Below are 8,198 nucleotides of genomic sequence, written 5' to 3' on the forward strand. Positions count from 1 at the left end.
GGATAGGATAGGATAGAGGATAGGATAGGATAGAGGATAGGATAGGATAGAGGACAGGCTAGGATGGAGGATAGGATAGGATAGAAAATAGGATAGGACAGAGGATAGTATAGGGTAGAGTATAGGATAGGATAGAGGATAGTATAGGGTAGAGTATAGAATAGGATAGAGGATAGGATAGAGGATAGGATAGAGGATAGGATAGAGGATACGATAGAGGATAGTATAGGATAGAGGATAGGATAGGATAGAGGATAGGATAGGATAGAGGATAGGATAGGATAGAGGATAGGATAGGATAGAGGATCGGATAGAGGATAGGATAGGATAGGATAGAGGATAGGATAGGATAGAGGATAGGATAGGATAGAGGATAGGATAGGATAGAGGATAGGATAGGATAGAGGATAGGATAGGATAGAGGATAGGATAGGATAGATGATAGGATAGGATAGAGGATAGAATAGGATACGATAGAGGATAGGATAGGATACGATAGAGGATAGGATAGATGATAGGATAGGATAGAGGATAGGATAGGATAGAGGATAGGATAGGATAGAGGATAGGAGAGGATAGAGGATAGGATAGGATAGAGGATAGGATAGGATAGAGGATAGGGTAGGATAGAGGATAGGATAGGATAGAGGATATAATAGGATAGAGGATAGGTTAGGATAGCGGATGGGATAGGATGGAGTATAGAATAGGATAGAGGATAGGATAGGATAGAGGATAGGATAGGATTGAGGATAGGATAGGATAGAGGATAGGATAGGATAGAGGATAGGATAGGATTGAGGATAGGATAGGATAGAGGATAGGATAGGATAGAGAATAGGATAGGATAGAAGATAGCATAGAGGATAGGATAGGATAGAGGATAGGATAGGATAGAGGATAGGGTGGGATAGAGGATAGGATAGGATAGAGGATAGGATAGGATAGAGGATAGGGTGGGATAGAGGATAGGATAGGATAGAGGATAGGATAGGATAGAGGATAGGGTGGGATAGAGGATAGGATAGGATAGAGGATAGGATAGGATAGAGGATAGGGTGGGATAGAGGATAGGATAGGATAGAGGATAGAATAGGATAGAGGAGGATAGAGGATAGGATAGGATAGAGGATAGAATAGGATAGAGGAGGATAGAGGATAGGATAGGATAGAGGATAGGATAGGATAGAGGATAGGATAGGATAGAGGATAGGATAGGATAGAGGACAGGCTAGGATGGAGGCTGGATAGGATAGAAAATAGGATAGGACAGAGGATAGTATAGGGTAGAGTATAGGATAGGATAGAGGATAGTATAGGGTAGAGTATAGGATAGGATAGAGGATAGGATAGAGGATAGGATAGAGGATAGGATAGAGGATACGATAGAGGATAGTATAGGATAGAGGATAGGATAGGATAGAGGATAGGATAGGATAGAGGATAGGATAGGATAGAGGATAGGATAGAGGATAGGATAGGATAGAGGATGGCATAGATGATAGGATAGAGGACAGGATAGGATAGAGGATAGGATAGGATAGAGGATAGGATAGGATAGAGGATCGGATAGAGGATAGGATAGGATAGAGGATAGGATAGGATAGAGGATAGGATAGGATAGAGGATAGGATAGGATAGAGGATCGGATAGAGGATAGGATAGGATAGAGGATGGTATAGAGGATAGGATAGAGGATAGGATAGGATAGAGGATAGGATAGGATAGACGATAGGATAGGATAGAGGATAGGATAGGATAGAGGATAGGATAGGATAGAGGATAGGATAGGATAGAGGATCGGATAGAGGATAGGATAGGATAGAGGATTGTATAGAGGATAGGATAGAGGATAGGATAGGATAGAGGATCGGATAGAGGATAGGATAGGATAGAGGATAGGATAGGATAGAGGATAGGATAGGATAGAGGATCGGATAGAGGATAGGATAGGATAGAGGATAGGATAGGATAGAGGATAGGATAGGATAGAGGATAGGATAGGATAGAGGATAGGATAGGATAGAGGATAGGATAGGATAGAGGATAGGATAGGATAGAGGATAGGATAGGATAGAGGATAGGATAGGATAGAGGATAGGATAGGATAGAGGATAGGATAGGATAGAGGATAGGATAGGATAGAGGATAGGATAGGATAGTGGATCGGATAGAGGATAGGATAGAATAGAGGATAGGAGAGGATAGAGGATAGGATAGGATAGAGGATAGGATAGGATAGTGGATCGGATAGAGGATAGGATAGGATAGAGGATAGGAGAGGATAGAGGATAGGATAGGATAGAGGATAGGATAGGATAGAGGATAGGGTAGGATAGAGGATAGGATAGGATAGAGGATATAATAGGATAGAGGATAGGTTAGGATAGCGGATGGGATAGGATGGAGTATAGAATAGGATAGAGGATAGGATAGGATAGAGGATAGGATAGGATTGAGGATAGGATAGGATAGAGGATAGGATAGGATAGAGGATAGGATAGGATTGAGGATAGGATAGGATAGAGGATAGGATAGGATAGAGGATAGGATAGTATAGAGAATAGGATATTATAGAGGATAGGATAGGATAGAGGATCGGATAAGATAGAGGATTGGATAGGATAGTGCAAAGGATAGGTAATTGGATAGGATAGAGGATCGGATAAGGTAGAGGATAGTATAGGATAGAGGATAGGATAGGATAGAGGATAGGATAGGATATAGGATAGGATAGGATAAAGGATAGGATAGGATAGAGGACAGGATAGAATAGAGGATAGGATAGGATAGAGAATAGGATAGGATAGAAGATAGCATAGAGGATAGGATAGGATAGAGGATAGGATAGGATAGAGGATAGGGTGGGATAGAGGATAGGATAGGATAGAGGATAGGATAGGATAGAGAATAAGATAGGATAGAAGATAGCATAGAGGATAGGATAGGATAGAGGATAGGGTGGGATAGAGGATAGGATAGGATAGAGGATAGGATAGGATAGAGGATAGGGTGGGATAGAGGATAGGATAGGATAGAGGATAGAATAGGATAGAGGATAGGATAGGATAGAGGATAGGATAGGATAGAGGATAGGATAGGATAGAGGATAGGATAGGATAGAGGACAGGCTAGGATGGAGGATAGGATAGGATAGAAAATAGGATAGGACAGAGGATAGTATAGGGTAGAGTATAGGATAGGATAGAGGATAGTATAGGGTAGAGTATAGAATAGGATAGAGGATAGGATAGAGGATAGGATAGAGGATAGGATAGAGGATACGATAGAGGATAGTATAGGATAGAGGATAGGATAGGATAGAGGATAGGATAGGATAGAGGATAGGATAGGATAGAGGATAGGATAGGATAGAGGATCGGATAGAGGATAGGATAGGATAGGATAGAGGATAGGATAGGATAGAGGATAGGATAGGATAGAGGATAGGATAGGATAGAGGATAGGATAGGATAGAGGATAGGATAGGATAGAGGATAGGATAGGATAGAGGATAGGATAGGATAGATGATAGGATAGGATAGAGGATAGAATAGGATACGATAGAGGATAGGATAGGATACGATAGAGGATAGGATAGATGATAGGATAGGATAGAGGATAGGATAGGATAGAGGATAGGATAGGATAGAGGATAGGAGAGGATAGAGGATAGGATAGGATAGAGGATAGGATAGGATAGAGGATAGGGTAGGATAGAGGATAGGATAGGATAGAGGATATAATAGGATAGAGGATAGGTTAGGATAGCGGATGGGATAGGATGGAGTATAGAATAGGATAGAGGATAGGATAGGATAGAGGATAGGATAGGATTGAGGATAGGATAGGATAGAGGATAGGATAGGATAGAGGATAGGATAGGATTGAGGATAGGATAGGATAGAGGATAGGATAGGATAGTGGATCGGATAGAGGATAGGATAGAATAGAGGATAGGAGAGGATAGAGGATAGGATAGGATAGATGATAGGATAGGATAGAGGATCTGATAGAGGATAGGATAGGATAGAGGATAGGATAGGGTAGTGGATCGGATAGGGGATAGGATAGGATAGAGGATAGGATAGGATAGAGGATAGGATAGGATAGAGGATAGGATAGGATAGAGGATAGGATAGGATAGAGGATAGGATAGGATATAGGATAGGATAGGATAGAGGATAGGATAGGATAGAGGATAGGATAGGATAGAGAATAGGATAGGATAGAAGATAGCATAGAGGATAGGATAGGATAGAGGATAGGATAGGATAGAGGATAGGGTGGGATAGAGGATAGGATAGGATAGAGGATAGGATAGGATAGAGGATAGGGTGGGATAGAGGATAGGATAGGATAGAGGATAGGATAGGATAGAGGATAGGGTGGGATAGAGGATAGGATAGGATAGAGGATAGAATAGGATAGAGGAGGATAGAGGATAGGATAAGATAGAGGAGTAGAATAGGATAGAGGAGGATAGAGGATAGGATAGGATAGAGGATAGGATAGGATAGAGGATAGGATAGGATAGAGGATAGGATAGGATAGAGGACAGGCTAGGATGGAGGCTGGATAGGATAGAAAATAGGATAGGACAGAGGATAGTATAGGGTAGAGTATAGGATAGGATAGAGGATAGTATAGGGTAGAGTATAGGATAGGATAGAGGATAGGATAGAGGATACGATAGAGGATAGTATAGGATAGAGGATAGGATAGGATAGAGGATAGGATAGGATAGAGGATAGGATAGGATAGAGGATAGGATAGGATAGAGGATCGGATAGAGGATAGGATAGGATAGAGGATGGTATAGAGGATAGGATAGAGGATAGGATAGGATAGAGGATAGGATAGGATAGACGATAGGATAGGATAGAGGATAGGATAGGATAGAGGATAGGATAGGATAGAGGATAGGATAGGATAGAGGATCGGATAGAGGATAGGATAGGATAGAGGATTGTATAGAGGATAGGATAGAGGATAGGATAGGATAGAGGATCGGATAGAGGATAGGATAGGATAGAGGATCGGATAAGATAGAGGATTGGATAGGATAGAGAAAAGGATAGGTAATTGGATAGGATAGAGGATCGGATAAGGTAGAGGATAGTATAGGATAGAGGATATGATAGGATAGAGGATAGGATAGGATATAGGATAGGATAGGATAAAGGATAGGATAGGATAGAGGACAGGATAGGATAGAGGATAGGATAGGATAGAGAATAGGATAGGATAGAAGATAGTATAGAGGATAGGATAGGATAGAGGATAGGATAGGATGGAGGATAGGGTGGGATAGAGGATAGGATAGGATAGAGGATAGGATAGGATAAGGAATAGGATAGGATAGAAGATAGCATAGAGGATAGGATAGGATAGAGGATAGGATAGGATAGAGGATAGGGTGGGATAGAGGATAGGATAGGATAGAGGATAGTAAAGGATAGAGGATAGGGTAGGATAGAGGATAGGATAGGATAGAGGATCGGATAGAGGATAGGATAGGATAGAGGATGGTATAGAGGATAGGATAGAGGATAGGATAGGATAGAGGATAGGATAGGATAGAGGATAGGATAGGATAGAGGATAGGATAGGATAGAGGATAGGATAGGATAGAGGATAGGATAGGATATAGGATAGGATAGGATAGAGCATAGGATAGGATAGAGGATAGGATAGGATAGAGGATAGGATAGGATAGAGAATAGGATAGGATAGAAGATAGTATAGAGGATAGGATAGGATAGAGGATAGGATAGGATGGAGGATAGGGTGGGATAGAGGATAGGATAGGATAGAGGATAGGATAGGATAAGGAATAGGATAGGATAGAAGATAGCATAGAGGATAGGATAGGATAGAGGATAGGATAGGATAGAGGATAGGGTGGGATAGAGGATAGGATAGGATAGAGGATAGTAAAGGATAGAGGATAGGGTAGGATAGAGGATAGGATAGGATAGAGGATCGGATAGAGGATAGGATAGGATAGAGGATGGTATAGAGGATAGGATAGAGGATAGGATAGGATAGAGGATAGGATAGGATAGAGGATAGGATAGGATAGAGGATAGGATAGGATAGAGGATAGGATAGGATATAGGATAGGATAGGATAGAGCATAGGATAGGATAGAGGATAGGATAGGATAGAGGATAGGATAGGATAGAGGATAGGATAGGATAGAGGATAGGATAGGATAGAGGATCGGATAGAGGATAGGATAGGATAGAGGATGGTATAGAGGATAGGATAGAGGATAGGATAGGATAGAGGATCGGATAGAGGATAGGATAGGATAGAGGATGGGATAGAGGATAGGATAGAGGATAGGATAGGATAGAGGATAGGATAGGATAGAGGATAGGATAGGATAGAGGATCGGATAGAGGATAGGATAGGATAGAGGATAGGATAGGATAGAGGATAGGATAGGATAGAGGATAGGATAGGATAGAGGATAGGATAGGATAGAGGATAGGATAGGATAGAGGATAGGATAGGATTGAGGACAGGATAGGATAGAGGATAGGATAGGATAGAGGATAGGATAGGATTGAGGATAGGATAGGATAGAGGATAGGATAGGATAGAGGATAGGATAGTATAGAGAATTGGATATTATTGAGGATAGGATAGGATAGAGGATCGGATAAGATAGAGGATTGGATAGGATAGAGGAAAGGATAGGTAATTGGATAGGATAGAGGATCGGATAAGGTAGAGGATAGTATAGGATAGAGGATAGGATAGGATAGAGGATAGGATAGGATATAGGATAGGATAGGATAAAGGATAGGATAGGATAGAGGACAGGATAGGATAGTGGATAGGATAGGATAGAGAATAGGATAGGATAGAAGATAGCATAGAGAATAGGATAGGATAGAGGATAGGATAGGATAGAGGATAGGGTGGGATAGAGGATAGGATAGGATAGAGGATAGAATAGGATTGAGGATAGGATAGGATAGAGGATAGGATAGGATAGAGGATAGGATAGGATAGAGGATAGGATAGGATAGAGGACAGGCTAGGATGGAGGATAGGATAGGATAGAAAATAGGATAGGACAGAGGATAGTATAGGGTAGAGTATAGGATAGGATAGAGGATAGTATAGGGTAGAGTATAGGATAGGATAGAGGATAGGATAGAGGATAGGATAGAGGATAGGATAGGATAGAGGATGGTATAGAGGATAGGATAGAGGATAGGATAGGATAGAGGATAGGATAGGATAGACGATAGGATAGGATAGAGGATAGGATAGGATAGAGGATAGGATAGGATAGAGGATAGGATAGGATAGAGGATCGGATAGAGGATAGGATAGGATAGAGGATTGTATAGAGGATAGGATAGAGGATAGGATAGGATAGAGGATAGGATAGGATAGAGGATAGGATAGGATAGAGGATAGGATAGGATAGAGGATCGGATAGAGGATAGGATAGGATAGAGGATAGGATAGGATAGAGGATAGGATAGGATAGAGGATAGGATAGGATAGAGGATAGGATAGGATAGAGGATAGGATAGGATAGAGGATAGGATAGGATAGAGGATAGGATAGGATAGAGGATAGGATAGGATAGAGGATAGGATAGGATAGAGGATAGGATAGGATAGAGGATAGGATAGGATAGAGGATAGGATAGGATAGAGGATAGGATAGGATAGAGGAGAGGATAGGATAGAGGATAGGATAGGATAGATGATAGGATAGGATAGAGGATAGGATAGGATACGATAGAGGATAGGATAGATGATAGGATAGGATAGAGGATAGGATAGGATAGAGGATAGGATAGGATAGAGGATCGGATAGAGGATAGGATAGGATAGAGGGTAGGATAGGATAGAGGATCGGATAGAGGATAGGATAGGATAGAGGATGGTATAGAGGATAGGATAGAGGATAGGATAGGATAGAGGATCGGATAGAGGATAGGATAGGATAGAGGATGGGATAGAGGATAGGATAGAGGATAGGATAGGATAGAGGATAGGATAGGATAGAGGATCGGATAGAGGATAGGATAGGATAGAGGATCGGATAGGATAGAGGATAGGATAGGATAGAGGATAGGATAGGATAGAGGATAGGATAGGATAGAGGATTGTATAGAGGATAGGATAGAGGATAGGATAGGATAGAGGATAGGATAGAGGATAGGA

This window comes from Halictus rubicundus, unplaced genomic scaffold (genome assembly GCF_050948215.1).
Source record: "Halictus rubicundus isolate RS-2024b unplaced genomic scaffold, iyHalRubi1_principal scaffold0432, whole genome shotgun sequence".
Lineage (NCBI taxonomy): Eukaryota > Metazoa > Arthropoda > Insecta > Hymenoptera > Halictidae > Halictus > Halictus rubicundus.